This window comes from Pinus tabuliformis, chromosome J (genome assembly GCF_031772625.1).
Source record: "Pinus tabuliformis cultivar Carrire ecotype Pingquan chromosome J, CPIR1, whole genome shotgun sequence".
NCBI lineage: Eukaryota > Viridiplantae > Streptophyta > Pinopsida > Pinales > Pinaceae > Pinus > Pinus tabuliformis.
The window spans coordinates 1,279,799,918-1,279,820,381 of NC_142295.1; positions in this window are offsets into that span (position 1 = coordinate 1,279,799,918).

A 20,464-nucleotide genomic window follows, 5' to 3' on the forward strand; every position below is an offset into this window, starting at 1 on the left:
TTCAAGAAAGTCAAGCTGAGCCAAATGATATGCAAAGAAGGATCAATCAAATAATATGTTTGCAGCAAACTAGAGACCAAGTTTACAGCAGAGTTCAAGTTTTACAAGAAAAGTTAAAGAAAGCTTTTGATAGAAGGACCAAGGCAGAAGATTTCAACGTTGGTGAGAAAGTCCTCAAGTGGGATTCAAGAAGAGAAGATAAGGGAAAACATGGAAAATTTGATTCCCTTTGGAGAGGACCATTTGCTGTCCAAGCAATACAAGGAAACAATACTTACTTCCTTAAAAGTCTTGATGAAGCTGATTTGGATGAAGGTCCTGTGAATGGCAGGATGTTGAAGCACTATTTTGACTACTATCCATAAGTACAGCCTGAATTTCCCTTGTACATATTCAGGTGTTTATATTACTTTCTGTTAAAATGTAAAAATGCAGTTTCTCAAGTTTTATTAGTTATCAACAAAAGGCAAATAAGTTCATAGATTTACCAAGATCGGAAGAGTACAATTTGGCATTTCAAAGCAGCATACTTCAAGTTTTGGTAAAAGAAGTCAAGGGCCAAGGCATTCTGACCTGCTGTTCTTGGCCTTTCAAATGGAAAAGCCATCCCCATGTGGAGCCACTGTTAGCTACCTATACCAATAGGTTTCATATTTCATGATTGGCAAAGAAAGTTCCAAATATGCTCTGCTTTGGTGATACAAAGATCCCATATTTCCAAAAGGAGACAATGTGTGTATATAGCTTCATGTTGATTAAGTTTTGATGGGTGGTCCAACAGCCTAATCTGGATCATGCCATGTTTCAATTTTTTGTTGTAGAATAGAGAAAGAAGTCTGTCCAAACTATTTAATCTTGGCAGACCAGTAGCTTAGGTAGAGAAGTAAGGTTCCCAACTGCTTAATCTAGGACCTTGGAAGCAATAAGGGTAGTTCTAGATAGAAAATCAAAAGAAAAAGCCAAGAGAAAAGAAAAGGCAAAGAAGGGTCTGCAAGTCTAAATGCACCCTCCAAGAAGAAACAAAAAATGCTAGGCAAGTAGATGGGTAGGCAGATGGGGTTGCCGAAATGGCATTTCTTTCAAATGAATCTTGCTGGTCTAATACACAGCAAACATCAGTGAATAGAGCAACTCCTTTCACCATCATGTTGCAGTAAAGCAAAGGAGCATGACTAACTTCCTTTCCCCCCTTTTTCACATTTATTACAAACATCCCTTCATCAGTTGTGTTCATGAAAGAATTTAAGGTTTTATGCTGGTTCTTATTCCTTTAAAAGCCACATTTCTTGTCTAAATTTCTTTTCATTTTGATCTACTCCCTAAGCTAAGTTGTTTTCATATAAACTTAGTGACTTCATCCCTCATCCACTTCTTCCATTCATATTAACCCCTGACTTCTTATTATTTAAATCCCCTATGTTACCCTTTCCCTATTATTATAAACACTATGGTGTATAAACCCCAAGCATTTTATAAATATCCCTTCCCCTTGGCATTATAGCCATATGTTTACAATCAGGGATTAAATTGACATCCAGTCAGTCTAAGAATCCAAACCCTACCCCTTCTCCCCTTTCAGAAGTCATATTAAACCACTTCACCCTTCATTTGCTAAAAAAACCTTGCAAAAAACCCATTTTCACACCTAACCCGCTTCATTTGCAAAATATACATAAAAACCCACTTTTCCCCTTTATCCTAAGTTCTGGGCGCTATGCGCGTTTTTACAAAATACATTGAAAAATCATGCAAATCCGCCAAAGTTCTAAGGTCCCCGCCGGGCGCTTTTACCAAAGAAAATATTATTTTATTCCCCGCCCATATCCGTATTGACCTGGCAGCTTAACGATCCGTCGACCGTCGGATCTGGCCCTTTTCATCCAACGGCCCTCATCAATATCGGAACGGGCCCGACGTCCGTAAGATAGCTTCCGATATTTGTCAGAGGGTGACGTCAGGCCTCTGCCACGCGTCACCCCCACATCGTATCGGAGCCCCCTCTGACAATTCAACTTCCGTATAGAGGGCGGTGCGATATCAAACCGCTTACCGCTTCCGGTTTCCGTTAACCCGCTATGCTAGCGTCACTGCTACGTCATCGCCGCCTCAGCGCCCCCGTTCGCCATTTGCTCCACCTTTCCGCCACCTCATCATCCCCGTGGACCACTCTTAAGCCGCCACGTCAACTGATGACGTCATGCTGACGTCATCCGACCTTGACCCCACCTGATGACGTCATGCTGACGTCATCCAAAAAAAGCACCAATGTTCCAAAAATCCATATTTTGGCCAAAAAACCGAGTTTTTTGCACTTTTTACAAAAACGACTGTTGTTTCTTCTGCATGCATTTTACGTCCAAGCTCTCACCAACCTGCTGAATTCGACCTGGAGACTATTGGCGCACCAAACCCACCTTCATTTGTCACCATTGCCGCAGTGTACCAGGTATTTATTTGAATTATCCTCCCTGCGCCTAAGTTTGTCCATAATTCTCCAAGGATAACTTAAAACACTGAAAAACACATAATTACCGGCAGATCCTCTCTGCCTAGTCTCCATTTACAACTGTAAGGTCGAAATTCAACTGCTAAGCCTTGTTTACCCGAGGTTTCACAAAACCTGCATGCTGTTCGCGTAATCGTGAACGGAGAACCCGAGTTGCACTAATTCACTATGAAAACAGAGTTGTGAAGGCCAAGCATTATCCCTATCAGTTCTTATGCAGTATTTCAAATTGCTGCCATTGCCATTTTACCCTCTGTTCCTTGCAATTCACCTCTCTATTGCAAAAATACCCTTTTGGTATTGATTCTGTTCATTAACACCAGTGCACATACAAACAGAGCCCTAAAGCAACCATGGATGCACCAGTAGCTCCTGTAGCCCTGAATATTGCCCCATTAAACGCCCCTCAGAAGGAATTGGAATGGAAGCCATTAGCAGACCTGAATTATCAGATATCAGAAGAAATGCTAATGCACAACAAGTACCGCATTCACTTGTTGAATGAGTTGAAGATTAAACATGAGTGCGGAACAGATGTATTGGGCATTTGGGATTCTTTCCTCCCTATCTTCAAGCTCCCTCAAGTCACACAGTTCCTTGACCTAATCCACCTCTGTGCTGACTGCTATGATGCCACTCAGAGGGCTGTGATTGACCCTTCAGGCTCAACAGTTTTCTATGTCACCCCTGAAGCCATCAGAGAGATGCTGCACTTCAAAACTGAGAAGAAATTAGTCCCTCTATCACTGATGGATCTGATTAAGCAAGGAGCTAAATTGACAAAGGTTCAGATCACCAAACTAAATCAGTTGTACATTGGGTCTGACACCGTGAAGTACCCTCCCATTTCTCATGTTTACCTCAACCAATTGGGCAGGGACCTTATAGATATGATCAGTCCCATTCTGGGCTATAATTCTATTGATTTTGTCGATGAAACTGTGTTGGTGATGATGCTCATGTTTGCCCCGGGCAAGTCTCCAATCTGCTATGACTATGCCACCTACATATCTGACAAAATACATGAGCAACTAATGAACTTATCAAGAGAAAGGGTGTTCAGATACACGTCCTACATCTACCACCTAATTTTGTATTATCAACATGAGAAATTCCACTTTGCTATGAAGAAAGTGGACGCACGAGGAAATCCAAGGTCAGTGGTTTATTGGTCTTCTGTCTTCCACCACAGATCTTGTTCTCCATATACTTACTGTGAGTTTATAGACCTCTTCATCCACCCAGCAATGTCTTTGCTTATGAGCTCACCTCCTCCAAGACTAACTGATGAGATGCAGAGAATCCTTTAGTTATCTAAGGTATACAGCATTGGGGATTGGTATTATTACCAAAACCACACAGTCATCAGGATATATGGGTGCGAGTTGCCCCCATACAGATTGCCCAAATATGTGCCTATGAGATTGTTTGCCCTTGAATATTTCAGGCAGTTTGGGAATGCTGATGTGCTACATTTTTCAGGCAAGGGCAAGAAGGCACAGCTCAAGGTAAGAAACCAATTACGCCACTTCATCTACAACAAAAGTGAAGAAGGTTGGCAAGAAGCAGACAGAATGCTAGAATCCCTTGACCTACAGACCAGTTTCCTTTGGAAACCTTATGACCCCAATCACTTCATAACTTTAAGAAGGGTCAAATATAGGCTGTCCGGTTATGACCATGTATGGTTGCCTCACATAGAAAAGTATGCAAATCAAATAAAGTGGAGGAGAGGAACCTTAGAGGAGGCTGCCACACAAGAAGAATTAAATCAAAGAGCAGTTAAAAATCTCCAAAAGATGGCTGACTTGGAGCTTTGTTCACAGGTATTTGCTCTTCCAAGCACTCTAGTGGGAGCAGCTGCCTCATCCTCCACAGCACATCAACAAGCAGCCAAAGCTACTAATCAAATATCTAGCAAAGGCAAAGAGAAAGAGATGGAGCCAGAGCAGCCACCTAATGAAGAGGTGCAGCATGAGTAGGAAATGCAGCGGCAGGAGGGGCAGCAACAACAACAGGAAGGGCAGCAAGAAAATATATCACAGGCCCCAATTTCCACTGAGCAGCAGCCACAACAAATTGTGCCTCCTAGGCAGGAGACAACAGTGGAGGCCTCAGTCCTTCAAACCCCACAGAAAGAAGATATCAGTAGAAAGAGGGACAGAGAGACTCCCCTCACAACAACAACAACTCAAGGGGAGAAAAGACACAGAATGAATCCCCTTTGAGAAGAAGAAATGCCCATAGGGAAATCTTCGGGCATGGGCCCACCAAGTATGGAAGCCTCAGCAAGTTCCTTTCAGCAGGAACAAGAGAGGATAGTGGGAGGAGAAGTCAGCTCCTCAAGCCAGCAGAGAGAAGGTGAACTAGGCATCAAACAGCAGTTCATTGACATAAAGAGGAAGAATGAGCCAATAAAAATACAGCTATATAATCATTTGTTGAAAATGGCTCCCACTAACCAGCAAAGACTAATGTCTGCATATGATTTCAATGAAGGCAAAATGATCATGAGCCACTTCATGCCAACTGCATTGCAACCACAGTCCCCTGCAGACTACTTAAGGACCAACCTTGAGGTCCTTGCCAAGGACATCCACCCGATGGATCAAATTGAACTACATAAGCAAACGGGTGAGATGGTGTATGCCTCCTTGGCAGACAGGACTTTGGTGAACTACAGGCTAGAAAATAGCCTAAACAACACCACTACCCAACTTGAGTTGGAGAGAGCATCCTCTCAAGCAAAGGGCAACAGGATCAGGGCCTTAGAAGATATAATCATAGAAATTGGGCATGATCCCAAGGACATCAAGGGCATACAAGCATTACTGAAATTGAGGGATGCAGACATGGCAGCATTGAGGAAAATGATCAAAGTCCCAGCAACTATTCGCCCTCAAACTGAAGAAGTTGCCCAGCTGAGACATGACCAAGATGCATTAGCTTTGCTGGTCTCATTATACAAACAGCTGATCCTAACACAGGAGAAATTAGGAGAATCAGAGGCTGCACAGGCTGCACTGCAGGCAGCATTACAACAAAAAGAGGGAGGACAAACATCTCAGCCTCCTCCAGAGATAATCAACCTGGAGGAACCTCCTAAGACTACTGCACCATCTACATCAACGCCAGCACCAACAACAGAGCAGGCTCCAAGCCTGGATATGCAGAAACTAAGGAATGAAATCCAAGCCCTGGAAGCCCAAATGACAGAACTAAATGAGGCCAGGGAGAATTAAGCCAAGGTAAATGAAAAATATGATAAATCAAAACAAAATGTGGCTGAGAAAGGAAGAGAGATAAAGGCTCTCAAAGAGAGGATAAAGGAGCTGGAGAAGGAGCTCACACTTGATAAGGTGACAGCTGAGCTCAAGACAGTCCTATGGGCCAACATTGGCCAATCCATCACTGATTAATGGCAATATATTGAGACTATTCATGAGCAAATAGAGCTCATAGGGAAAGCACATAGAGAAATCCAGAGAGCAAAGGCATCTCTAGGCAATATGCCTGAGGTTGCCAACAGAATGATCAATGTGCTTAACAACAGAACAAGTGCTCAGCTGGCGACAATGGGAATTACAAGCAAAACCGAGACCATCCAGCTGATAAAGAGGGTCCTGACATTGAAAAGCCTAGTGCAGACATTGGAAAGAAGAAGCCAGGACATGCAGACAGAGGTTAATAAGTTTATGGACAGATTTGCAGCATTGCAAAGCAGAGGTCTTCCTGGCTTACTGAACAGGGCAGGAAGGCTACTTTCACATGAGCAGTATGCCAAGAGGGTCAACACATTTGCCACAAATCAAATCACTGAAAGGCCCAGTACCTCTGAAGCAACAGGACAAATTCTCTACAACAGGGTAGAGAACTTATTTTTTATCATGAATGAGATCAAACATTTGTTTGATGTGCCTCCAAATTTCTATAAATACACAGAGGTAGATGAGACTTTAGAGGCAATTCTGAGACATCAATTGCCCACACAGGAATGGTGGACTAAGATCATACAGATTATATTATAGACAAGAAGCCATTCACTAAGTTTTGCATCAGAAAATATAAGTTATCATGCACAGGAAACTTTTGACAAAATCAGCATCTATGAAGAAGAATGGGCTGAGCCAACTCAGCAAAAATATTCGGCCACCAAGGCAACACTGACGGTCACAGGTGACAGGGCCGAAAATCTACAGGAGGACAGAGCTACAAAGACACGTCATTCGTTATTTATAACAGAGCGTTCAACCGACTCAGTGACTTCCAAAGGTCAAAAAGTCTTCTGACAAAATTGAAGAGCATTTATGTTGTATTCAAGGCTGTAATAACTTCTTATCTGTTGTTCTGTACAAGTTGGTGAAGATATTTATTTCTCAGATGACTCAACGCTTCAGATATTTTTGTATCACCGTTTGTATATATTCCCCCCTCGCATAAGTTTGCAGGGGTGGTTGTTGATTTCTCTTCCAGATTTCTTATGCTGTAAACTTTCAGAGAATTAATACAAAGCTGATGGAATTTCTAAAGCTCTGCGTTATTTGATGCATTGTGGTGTTTAGCTGAATGTTACAGGATTCCTGCGTATCTCATGGCTCAATAAGTTTTCTTTAAACTCTTTGTTATGTGTTTTGTCACTTTCTCATAGCTCATTCATGTTTTGTGTTTCACAGTTAATGGCAAGGAAAAAGAATAGTTCTAGGATTTAATCACAGATTACCATGAACTCAATCTATGCTATTATAAATGTTTTCTTCAGTTACAGTAATAAAGGTGTAATTCTTAATTGCTGCACCTCTACACTATATCTTTCACAGTGATTATTGTTTCAGGAAATTGAAGTTTGCTTCCTGTGCAGTGTATCTCTTTCCCACACTCCCAGCACACTTCACCATCACAATCTCAAGTTTGTTTCATGAAATATCTAAATGGCCCTGTAATTTCAGCAACTCAACTCAATATTTCAAAAAACCTGCAGCCCCAGACTCCATAGCCCAATGGATTAGAAATATCTGAAGGTTTCCACATTAGGTACAGAAAGATATCCCTCAACCAAAACATAAAACCAAACCCTGAACTCATAACTAGCCTAAAATCTTCACAAACAGAGACAAACCTTAAAGAGAGAGCCCTCTCTGATTACAGTTTGGCTAGAAGCTGTAATCCAAAGATTGGTTAGTGGTTACCCCGGCCGTATTCCCTTGGGAGTCAAAGGGAACAACCTGGGTATAACATAATTGGCGACTCCACTGGGGACTTCCTCAGGATTTTCTAATTTATGTATATTTCTTGAAGCTGCTTCAGTCACTTTTGTGCTAGCTTTGAGATATACACAGTAACTCCAAAATCTTGTCTGGCCCTTATAGACACATAAATATTCCAAAAAACATACTCAAAAATAAGTTCAGAAGCTGGCTCCCAAGAAGAATCCGCGATATACAAGGTCAAATCCTGACCCCAACCCACCAACTGCTTTTGAAAATCCTAACACAATCCCTAAGATCATTAGGAAGCAGCAAGGACAGGAAACTCTTGCTGATTCAAGTCCTGAGACAGCTTATCCAAATCCTGTTCCCACTCCAATCAAGGTGCTATTTCGATCTACCCTTGATTCCCCCAGTTCACCTTCCACATCTAAAAGCCCTCCTTTCACACCTCCATCCACTGCACATAGTCCCTTGACCAACACTCTAGTTTCTACCATTCCCATTACCCCTGTTGTACCAGTCATTCATGTCATCCCAGTTATCCCTCTCAACCCTATAAACCCTGCTAATATGGCTAATAGATATGCACCCCTGCAGTTGCCTGCTAATGCTGCAGCTCTACCTCATGACTACCAATCCAAGATCTCATATTTTGACTCCACTGGCCCTTTCACAGCAATTCAACATGCCAAGAGGATGCAAGACCATTTTGAGAACTATGAAATAGATGATGATAGTGTGAGAATGAGAATCTTTGTTCAGAGCTTGACAGGGGATGTAAGAACCTGGTTTAGATCACTGGCTGTAAATACCATCACAACTCCTGATGAGCTTTATCAAGCCTTTACTAATAGATGGGAGAAAAAGAAAGATCCCCTGCACATACTTGGTGAATATGATACAATCAAACGAGGTCCTCAAGAGACCGTTTTGGAGTATTGTGGAAGATTCAACAATGTATATAACACAATACCACAGAATTTAAGACCTCCTCCTGATTTATTCTTCTACAAATTTCCTGATGGTTTTGACCCTGATATGGCATATCAATTGAAGGAAAGAGCCCCTGAAAGCCTTGAACATGCCCAAAAGGTTGTTGTCACAGTAGAGGCTAACCTGGTTGCCAAAAGAAACAGGGCAAGATTGGAAAAGAGAACCACCTTCAAAGAAGAACCCTCAGCCTTTGATCAAAAATTGGATGTAATACTCACTGGTATGAAGAGATTGGGGGATAGAGTAGAATCAGTTGAGAGAAAATCATCATGGGAAGCACCACAAAATAACCCTATCAGGAATACCAATTTTAGGAGAAATCAAAACCCAAACGCTGGCAAGCCCGTTTCTGATCCAGACATAAGACCTCCTTTCCAGGAAAACTATACTGAGGCATCCACTTCGGATGAACAAACAGATGACACCCACATTAACCTGATGGGCCTGAATGATGAGCAGCAAGTTTTTCTAAGTCAAGAGGATCATAAGGATGATGACATTCAGCAATTCCAAACCAGATCAGGTGAGTCATTTGACTTTAAACAAGGCTATGACACAGCTGTTTATGAAGTTCATAAACAATATAAGCTAAGAAGCAGAACTATAAATGTAACACAGCCTAAAAAAACAAAGGATAGCCAGCAGCCCACAAGAGCCATAGTCACAGAACCAAATGACACAACTGATACAGTTACAAATGAAATAACCGTTCAAGAAATCACTGAACCATTGCCTTCAAAACAGCAGCCTGTGGCTACATCACCCTTGCAGCCCAATCCAAGTAACACTTCTCAAGAGATGAGTAAGAAGGACAAGCCTCAAGATCAAGATAAGAATCAAGAAGAAAACCTAGTGAACAAGGAAAAGGCTGCCACCCACAACACCAAGATCCAATCTGAAAGACCCTTTGACTTAGAAGCTGAAATTGGCAAATTGAAGGTAGCTATTCCTCTTTCAGAACTAGCCAAGCATGACATTTATAGACAACAAATCAAGAAGTCCCTTCAACTGACTCGTAATAAAGATAATGTAAATGTGTTAGATGACACCCCAGAATTGCTTTTCGGTCCAGAAGTTGATGGAAAGACAGCTGTTACAGGTATCTTACCTTTTTATGTCAGTCTGCATGTTCATGACAAGGTATTACACAATGCAATGTTTGACTCAGGTGCCTCTCACAACTTGATGCCTAAATCAGCCATGGAAAGATTGAATCTAGATATTACAAGACCATATAAGGACCTATTCTCATTTGACTCCAGCCAAGTTAAGTGTTTAGGTCTCATAAAAGATCTTTGTGTTTCACTCGTCCAATATCCCAATAAGACAATCCTGATGGATGTTGTAGTTGCTGATATCCCACCTAAATATGGGATGTTGTTATCAAGATTATGGGGGGCTAAACTCCAAGGTTCCCTACAATTAGACATGTCGTACGCAACCATCTCAGTCTTTGGTCAACCCAAGAGGTTATATAGGGAGTCACTTATGAAATACATGGTCAGGAGTGAAGAAAAACCTCAAAACTTTCCCATATATGTTGTCCATTCTGATATAGATTCATATATTCTCTTCAATGATAATTCAGGTCTTATAAATGATGATGAGGTCAAAACACTCAAACAAAATCAGGACATTAATGAACAAGCTGCTGCCCCAGGAATAAAGCTGATCCAATCAAGTGATGAGAATGTCCTAAAAGACAAACTAAATGAAAAACCAGAACTTCAACTCACAATCCCAGATCACAGAGAAGTTATTAGGTTTCCCCTAGAACAAGAGATCTCATGGTTCCTTGAATTTGATGGGTCAGTCAACAAATTAGGGGCAGGAGTGGGAGTTTGGATACATAATAAACAACACAGTCATGCAGAAGGCCGAGCCTATAGGTTAAACTTCAGATGCACCAACACTATGGCAGAATATGAAGCTCTCTTGCTAGGCCTTAAGCTAGTAAAATCCTTACAAGCCATAAAAGTTTCAATTCTAGGAGACTCAGACCTAGTTATCCAACAAGTAAAGGGTAATTTTTTCACCAATGACAAAAGACTGAGATCTTATAGATCTGCTGCTGTTGAACTACTACATTCCTTCACTGAATTTCAAATTACCAAGATTCCTAGAACCCATAACCTGCATGCTCATAGCCTGGCTACATTTGCAAGCACTTGTAAACTTCCTTTTGAACCCTAGCATTGCTTTACAGCCGAGGTAAAACATAGACCTTCTGTCCCAAATAATGTCAAGGACTGGCAAGTATTTGAAGATGATACACAAATAAATAATTTCTTGACCTTACAACAAGAGTTTGCAGGACTAAATATTGACACTGAGGGAGCAAGTCAATCACAAATACTTGAAAGAGCAAGTCAATCACAAATACCTGATCAACAGAACCACAAGCCAATATCACCTAAAACAGCCAACCAAATCCTACATCCAACAATTTTTAACAAAGACAACATACAAGAAATTCAACAAATCAGTTGTGAAGAAGTGGTTGATGCTGAGGCTGAAGTTATACAATTGAAAGACAATTTTCTTCCAACAGGCCTAACTCCATTAGAGGACATGTTTGACTCAAATGATGTCCCTAGAAAACCAAAAATGCAGCCCCTTAACTCTGCCATTGAAGAATGCAACATTGGAACCATTGAGAAACCCAAGATAATAAAATTATCTGCATCCCTACCCCCTGATCAGAAGCCTAAATACATTGACCTTTTCAAAGAGTTTCAAGATGTCTTTGCATGGAGTTATGAGGACTTAAAATCCTATGACACCTCTGTTATCCAACATACCATCCCTCTCAAGCCAAATCAAAAGCCATTTAAGCAAAAATTGAGAAGAATAAACCCTATGCTTCTCCCTGCAATTGAGAAAGAAGTACAAAAAATGTTTAAAGCTGGTATCATAGCACCAATCAGGTTTTCTAATTGGATCTCAAATTTGGTGCCCACAAGAAAGAAAACTGGTGAAATAAGACTTTGTGTTGATCTTAGAAACCTAAATCAAGTGTCCCTCAAAGACAACTATCCCTTACCTAAGATGGATCACATTCTCCAAAGAGTGGTAGGAGCATCAAGGATTTCATTACTAGATGGATTCTCAGGCTTTAATCAGATCCTAGTACACCCTGATGATCAAGACAAAACTGCATTTACAACCCCTTGGGGAACTTTCAAATATGTAAAAATGCCTTTTGGATTGAAAAATGCAGGGGCAACATTTCAAAGAGCAATGGATATTGCTTTTGCTAAAGAGATTCATGACTTTCTTGTCATTTATTTAGATGACCTCACACCTTTCTCAAAATCAGACCAAGAACATTTGAAGCATTTGAGACAGATCTTCCTAACATGTAGGAAATATGGAATTTCCTTCAACCCAAAGAAGTCTCTATTTGGTTTGGAAGAAGGTAAGATGTTAGGACATATCATTTCAAAGGATGGCATCAGAATTGACCCAGACAGGATACAAGCTACCTTACAAATGCCCCACCCAAGAAACATCAAAGAATTGCAAGCCTTTTTGGGAAAGATCAATTTCTTAAGAAGGTTTATCCCAAACTTAGCAGAACTGATCAGATTATTGAACAACATGCTAAAAAAGGATTCAAAAGTAAAGTGGACAGTAGAAGCAAATCAAGCCTTTGAAGGTATAAAATTGGCCCTTACCCAAACTCCAGTCCTAACAAATCCTCAATTTGACAGAGAATTTATCATTTTCTCTTTTGCCTCCCAGCATACTATTGCTGCTGTTTTATTACAGAAAGATGACCAAGGAAATGAGAAACCCATTTCTTTCTTTAGTAGAGCTCTTAGAGATGCACCTCTGAAATATCAGATCATGGAAAAGCAAGCTTATGCTTTGATCAAGGCCATTAAATACTTTAGGATTTACATCCTTTATTCCCATGTTATAGCTTATGTGCCAAGTCCTATTGTAAAAGACATACTCACTCAAGAAAACTTAGAGGGCAGAAGAGGAAAATGGATTGCCAACATTTTGGAATTTGATATTGAGATAAAACCTACAAAACTAATAAAAGGGCAAGGTTTGGCCAAACTAATGACATAAGCAAACTTCCAAGCCTTAGACATAAACCAGCTGGACAATGAACCGGAGCTGACGACTCCAAAGATCAATGTAGCCTTTGAACAATCCCCTTAGTATTCTGATATCTGTTATGTGTTGCAAAACCTGTGTGCTCCACCAGGATTGTCCAGAACTAAGTGTAGGTTCCTAAAAATGAAAGCTTCAAAATTTTGTGTCATGGATGGCAATTTGCTTTGGAAAAACCATGAGGGTATACTGTTAAACTGCTTGATTGAGAATGAGACTAACAGTGTCACCAAAGAATTTCATGCAGGTGACTGTGGTGGACATCTGTATTGGAAGTCTACTGTGGATAAAATACTGAGGGCTGGTTACTATTGGCCCACTGTTTTATTGGTCTTCTGTCTTCCACCGCAGATCTTGTTCTCCATATACTTATTGTGAGTTTATAGACCTCTTCATCCACCCAGCAATGTCTTTGCTTATGAGCTCACCTCCTCCAAGACTAACTGATGAGATGCAGAAAATCCTTTAGTTATCTAAGGTATACAGCATTGGGGATTGGTATTATTACCAAAACCACACAGTCATCAGGATATATGGGTGCGAGTTGCCCCCATACAGATTGCCCAAATATGTGCCTATGAGATTGTTTGCCCTTGAATATTTCAGGCAGTTTGGGAATGCTGATGTGCTACATTTTTCAGGCAAGGGCAAGAAAGCACAGCTCAAGGTAAGAAACCAATTACGCCACTTCATCTACAACAAAAGGGAAGAAGGTTGGCTAGAAGCAGACAGAATGCTAGAATCCCTTGACCTACAGACCAGTTTCCTTTGGAAACCTTATGACCCCAATCACTTCATAACTTTAAGAAGGGTCAAATATAGGCTGTCCGGTTATGACCATGTATGGTTGCCTCACATAGAAAAGTATGCAAATCAAATAAAGTGGAGGAGAGGAACCTTAGAGGAGGCTGCCACACAAGAAGAATTAAATCAAAGAGCAGTTAAAAATCTCCAAAAGATGGCTGACTTGGAGCTTTGTTCACAGGTATTTGCTCTTCCAAGCACTCTAGTGGGAGCAGCTGCCTCATCCTCCACAGCACATCAACAAGCAGCCAAAGCTACTGATCAAATATCTAGCAAAGGCAAAGAGAAAGAGATGGAGCCAGAGCAGCCACCTAATGAAGAGGTGCAGCATGAGCAGGAAATGCAGCGGCAGGAGGGGCAGCAACAACAACAGGAAGGGCAGCAAGAAAATATATCACAGGCCCCAATTTCCACTGAGCAGCAGCCACAACAAATTGTGCCTCCTAGGCAGGAGACAACAGTGGAGGCCTCAGTCCTTCAAACTCCACAGAAAGAAGATATCAGTAGAAAGAGGGACAGAGAGACTCCCCTCACAACAACAACAACGCAAGGGGAGAAAAGACACAGAATGAATCCCCTTTCAGAAGAAGAAATGCCCATAGGGCAAACTTTGGGCATGGGCCCGCCAAGTATGGAAGCCTCAGCAAGTTCCTTCCAGCAGGAACAAGAGAGGATAGTGGGAGGAGAAGTCAGCTCCTCAAGCCAGCAGAGAGAAGGTGAACTGGGCATCAAACAACAGTTCATTGACATAAAGAGGAGGAATGAGCCAATAAAAATACAGCTATATAATCATTTGTTGAAAATGGCTCCCACTAACCAGCAAAGACTAATGTCTGCATATGATGTCAATGAAGGCAAAATGATCATGAGCCACTTCATGCCAACTGCATTGCAACCACAGTCCCCTGTAGACTACTTAAGGACCAATCTTGAGGTCCTTCCCAAGGACATCCACCCGATGGATCAAATTGAACTACATAAGCAAACGGGTGAGATGGTGTATGCCTCCTTGGCAGACAAGACTTTGGTGAACTACAGGCTAGAAAATAGCCTAAACAACACCACTACCCAACTTGAGTTGGAGAGAGCATCCTCTCAAGCAAAGGGCAACAGGATCAAGGCCTTAGAAGATATAATTATAGAAATTGGGCATGATCCCAAGGACATCAAGGGCATACAAGCATTATTGAAATTGAGGGATGCAGACATGGCAGCATTGAGGAAAATGATCAAAGTCCCAACAACTATTCACCCTCAAACTGAAGAAGTTGCCCAGCTGAGACATGACCAAGATGCATTAGCTTTGCTGGTCTCATTATACAAACAGCTGATCCTAACACAGGAGAAATTAGGAGAATCAGAGGCTTCACAGGCTGCACTGCAGGCAGCATTACAACAGAAAGAGGGAGGACAAACATCTCAGCCTCCTCCAGAGATAATCAACCTGGAGGAACCTCCTAAGACTACTGCACCATCTACATCAACGCCAGCACCAACAACAGAGCAGGCTCCAAGCCTGGATATGCAGAAACTAAGGAATGAAATCCAAGCCCTGGAAGCCCAAATGACAGAACTAAATGAGGCCAGGGAGAATTTAGCCAAGGTAAATGAAAAATATGATAAATCAAAACAAAATGTGGCTGAGAAAGGAAGAGAGATAAAGGCTCTCAAAGAGAGGATAAAGGAGCTGGAGAAGGAGCTCACACTTGATAAAGTGACAGATGAGCTCAAGACAGTCCTATGGGCCAACATTGGCCAATCCATAACTGATTAATGGCAATATATTGAGACTATTCATGAGCAAATAGAGCTCATAGGGAAAGCACATAGAGAAATCCAGAGAGCAAAGGCATCTCTAGGCAATATGCCTGAGGTTGCCAACAGAATGATCAATGTGCTTAACAACAGAACAAGTGCTCAGCTGGCGACAATGGGAATTACAAGAAAAACCGAGACCATCCAGCTGATAAAGAGGGTCCTGACATTGAAAAGCCTGGTGCAGACATTGGAAAGAAGAAGCCAGGACATGCAGACAGAGGTTAATAAGTTTATGGACAGATTTGCAGCATTGCAAAGCAGAGGTCTTCCTGGCTTACTGAACAGCGTAGGAAGGCTACTTTCACATGAGCAGTATGCCAAGAGGGTCAACACATTCGCCACAAATCAGATCACTGAAAGGCCTAGTACCTCTGAAGCAACAGGACAAATTCTCTACAACAGGGTAGAGAACTTATTTTTTATCATGAATGAGATCAAACATTTGTTTGATGTGCCTCCAAATTTCTATAAATACACAGAGGCAGATGAGACTTTAGAGGCAATTCTGAGACATCAATTGCCCACACAGGAATGGTGGACTAAGATCATACAGATTATATTATAGACAAGAAGCCATTCACTAAGTTTTGCATCAGAAAATATAAGTTATCATGCACAGGAAACTTTTGACAAAATCAGCATGTATGAAGAAGAATGGGCTGAGCCAACTCAGCAAAACTATTCGGCCACCAAGGCAACACTGACAGTCACAGGTGACAGGGCCGAAAAGCTACAGGAGGACAGAGCTACAAAGACACGTCATTATTTATTTATAACAGAGCGTTCAACTGACTCAGTGACTTCCAAAGGTCAAAAAGTCTTCTGACAAAATTGAAGAGCATTTATGTTGTATTCAAGGCTGTAATAACTTCTTATCTGTTGTTCTGTACAAGTTGGTGAAGATATTTATTTCTCAGATGACTCAACGCTTCAGATATTTTTGTATCACCGTTTGTATATATTCCCCCCTCGCATAAGTTTGCAGGGTGGTTGTTGATTTCTCTTCCAGATTTCTTATGCTGTAAACTTTCAGAGAATTAATACAAAGCTGATGGAATTTCTAAAGCTCTGCGTTATTTGATGCATTGTGGTGTTTAGCTGAATGTTACAGGATTCCTGCGTATCTCATGGCTCAATAAGTTTTCTTTAAACTCTTTGTTATGTGTTTTATCACTTTCTCATGGCTCATTCATGTTTTGTGTTTCACAGTTAATGGCAAGGAAAAAGAATAGTTCTAGGATTTAATCACAGATTACCCTGAACTCAATCTATGCTATTATAAATGTTTTCTTCAGTTACAGTAATAAAGGTGTAATTCTTAATTGCTGCACCTCTACACTATATCTTTCACAGTGATTATTGTTTCAGGAAATTGAAGTTTGCTTCCTGTGCAGTGTATCTCTTTCCCACACTCCCAGCACACTTCACCATCACAATCTCAACTTTGTTTCATGAAATATCTAAATGGCCCTGTAATTTCAGCAACTCAACTCAATATTTCAAACAACCTGCAGCCACAGACTCCATAGCCCAATGGATTAGAAATATCTGAAGGTTTCCACATTAGGTAAAGAAAGATATCCCTCAACCAAAACATAAAACCAAACCCTGAACTCATAACTAGCCTAAAATCTTCACAAACAGAGACAAACCTTAAAGAGAGACCCCTCTCTGATTACAGTTTGGCTAGAAGTTGTAATCCAAAGATTGGTTAGTGGTTACCCCGGCCGTATTCCCTTGGGAGTCAAAGGGAACAACCTGGGTATAACACATCTCAGCTCATGAAATGGATAGAACAAATGAATTCTTCCTTAATTAATGAATATTCACTTTTAGTAAACTTGATGAAGGCATAACAATTTTTACATTGACATTCAATTATATGTATAAATGAAGCTGCAACAAAATATGATATAAGTAACAGCAAACTTCATTAACCATTCTCTCAAAAACTACAAACCAGCTTTTATTGAAATTTGGCAAGTAGATTTATAATATATGAATGCCTTTATGATCCAAAAGTCGGACTGTTTTGATGCACGGATCATGAGATATAAACAAAATGGTTGTAGGTGAGAGTGCATGATTTCCGAAATTTTATGAACCAATTTATCTTGAAATTATCTAGGTATGTGTATTTTAATAGTATGTCTGTGTTTCCTAGAGATCACAAGAATTGAGTTCATAGTTTTAAAAATATTATGGAAATCAATTTCTACACTGAAATTGTATGCCTTACATGAGAAAGAAAATAGAAAATATTCATCATGCGTAGCAATTCCTCCCCCTCTTTGAAAAATTAGCATGCCCTCATGCGATGCTAGAAAACAAATAGAGGTGGTTGCTACTATCTGTTGAATTCTATGCTTGGTGTAAAACAACATGGAATAAGGGAGGTGTTGAGAATGAATAAGAATAGCAATGGATGATAAAGAATATGAATGGCATGGTCATAAGAAAGAAATGAATGAAAGCAACACTCCCCCAAACTGAAAGATGATATGTCGTTGAAAAAGGGGAAGTGGTAAAGATGTGGAATGAAGGATGATAAATAATGCTCAAAATGGATTTCTATGAAATTCTCCTAAATTTGTAATAAATCAGAAAATTATGCGATTTTACCTCAAGTTTTACCTCCGAAAGTGTGGAATGACATATATGGACTGGCATGTGTTGAAGCTGATGTAGGCAGAGTTGGTGCTGAAAGTGATGCAAAAGGTGGAATCCAGGTAAGCACATCATGTCTGAAGAATTGTTCACGTTCGCGAGCCTCTATTGTTAAGTGCAATAGTGTGGTCATGCGACGAATAGAATTCTGCCGATACTTGTTGTTCTCCTGTAAACAAAGCACTATTTTGCATACAATGTTCTTGAATCCATAGTGTTAGCTTTGAATAGCAACAGATAATATGCATGCAAAATTTCAATTAGAAAAACTTATGTATACATGCAATACTAATATGTTGTCAAATCAACATGGTATGGCAAAGTGCAGTAATCATATCGCATGCAATCCCATAATGCATACATTCCCCCCTCCAATTGGAAAATGGGTTCCATAACCATAAAGCATATGAAAGGGGTGGTGCTGACGGCAAGGCAATGGAATGAACAATATATCAGTAAATGAAGCAAAGTACACTTATCAATGATAGGACGGTGAAAGTTATGGTTATATTGAGAGCAAAGTGTGTAAAGATAGTTATGAATAAGAGATAGGACGCTTTGGATTGATGATAGTTTATGCAAAACGGAAAAGGACAACAATATGCTAAAAAGATGCTTTGTTGACGGTATTCTAGCTGAAAATGATGTGATTGATTATAAAACAATTTCTCATGCATAAAGGTTCAAAACAGGGAAAAAGTTAAGGAAATAACTTCTCTGATAAAAAGAAAAAAACAAGAAAAGGGTATTATAATAATAATTGACGATAAGATATAACCTCAATACCATAAGCAGAGCCGCTGCTGCCAGCACGCGTCCATAGCCTCGGCAGGGTTTCTTTTTAACCCATATGAGCCAGGATCCTCAATTTATAAATGGGGAGTTACAGTGCTGTTCTACAGAAGAGATCAGTGTGCTGGCGTGGTAACCAGATAATCACACTTCCATTCACTGGGATGTAGCAAAAGTGATCAGGCCGGCTCGTGATCAGACCTCCTGTTCCAAGGATAATTTGGCTATTCAATGGATCATAACCCTGGTTTGGTGGCCATAATGGGAATGTCACTTTGTTACAACCTTATGAACATGGTAGGCTGGCTCGTAATGAGACCCCCTATCCTCCATCTACGAGCAAAATTTTGTTATTATTACACATTTTGATGATAAAAAAGAGGGAGGCTCAGTACTCCTAAGAGCAGGGATGGTGGAAGAAGTTGAAAATGTCAAATACAAAAAAATATACCCATAATCTCATTTATTACAGACAGAGAAGATTATAACCAGGAAGGATGGAACCAGCATGGTATTAAGATGATCAATCAATATCATTTTCAACAGAAAACAATGCAGTAAAGTAGTATATAAATAATTGTATCCTTTTTGAAAATAAACTATCATCAAGGAGTTGTCCTGTTAAAGATCATAACGTGAATGATATTAACTCGCTTCAAAAGAATCCATAATTCTTGTCCTCATAAAAGTAGTTTACTTCATGCCATAAAAGGGAATCAGTAAATTGTGGTTGAGATGAACTAGGAGTAATCCTACAAGAGGAAGGAAAGGGTTGCTCTCAAAAATATTCCCAAAGTGTTTCTCTTTTGAATGAACAGCAAAAACACTCAAAAAAAGTGTTATTCCTTGTAGGGAACAACAAAGGAAATGCACACAAAAAAAACAAAAATACACACCAAAAAGTGTGAAAATGGAAATGTCATTCCTGTGGAAAAAGGAACAGCAAAAACTAAAAGTGTTGTTCCTTTAGAAAAGGAACAGCAAAAACGCAAGTGTTGTTCTTTTGGAAAAAGAACAGCAAAAATAAAAAGTGTCATTCCTTTGGAAAATGAACAACAAAAACACAAGTGTCGTTCCTTTGGAAAAGGAACAGCAAAAATGAAAAGTGCAGAAGTGTTGTTCCATTCGAAAAGGAACAGCGAAACGTGAAAGTGCAAAAGTGTTGTTCCATTCAGAAAGGAACAGCAAAACGTGAAAGTGTAGAAGTGCTGTTCCATTCGAAAAGGAACAACGAAACGTGAAAGTGCAAAAGTGTTGTTCCATTCAGAAAGGAACAACAAAACTTGAAAGTGCAGAAGTGTTGTTCCATTCAGAAAGGAACAACAAAATGTGAAAGTGCAAAAGTGTTGTTCCATTCAGAAAGGAACAGCAAAACGTGAAAGTGCAGAAGTGTTGTTTCATTCAGAAAGGAACAGCAAAACGTGAAAGTGCAGAAGTGTTGTTCCATTCAGAAAGGAACAGCAAAATGTGAAAGTGCAGAAGTGTTGTTCCATTCAGAAAGGAACAACAAAAATGAAAAGTGCAGAAGTGTTGTTCCATTCGAAAAGGAACA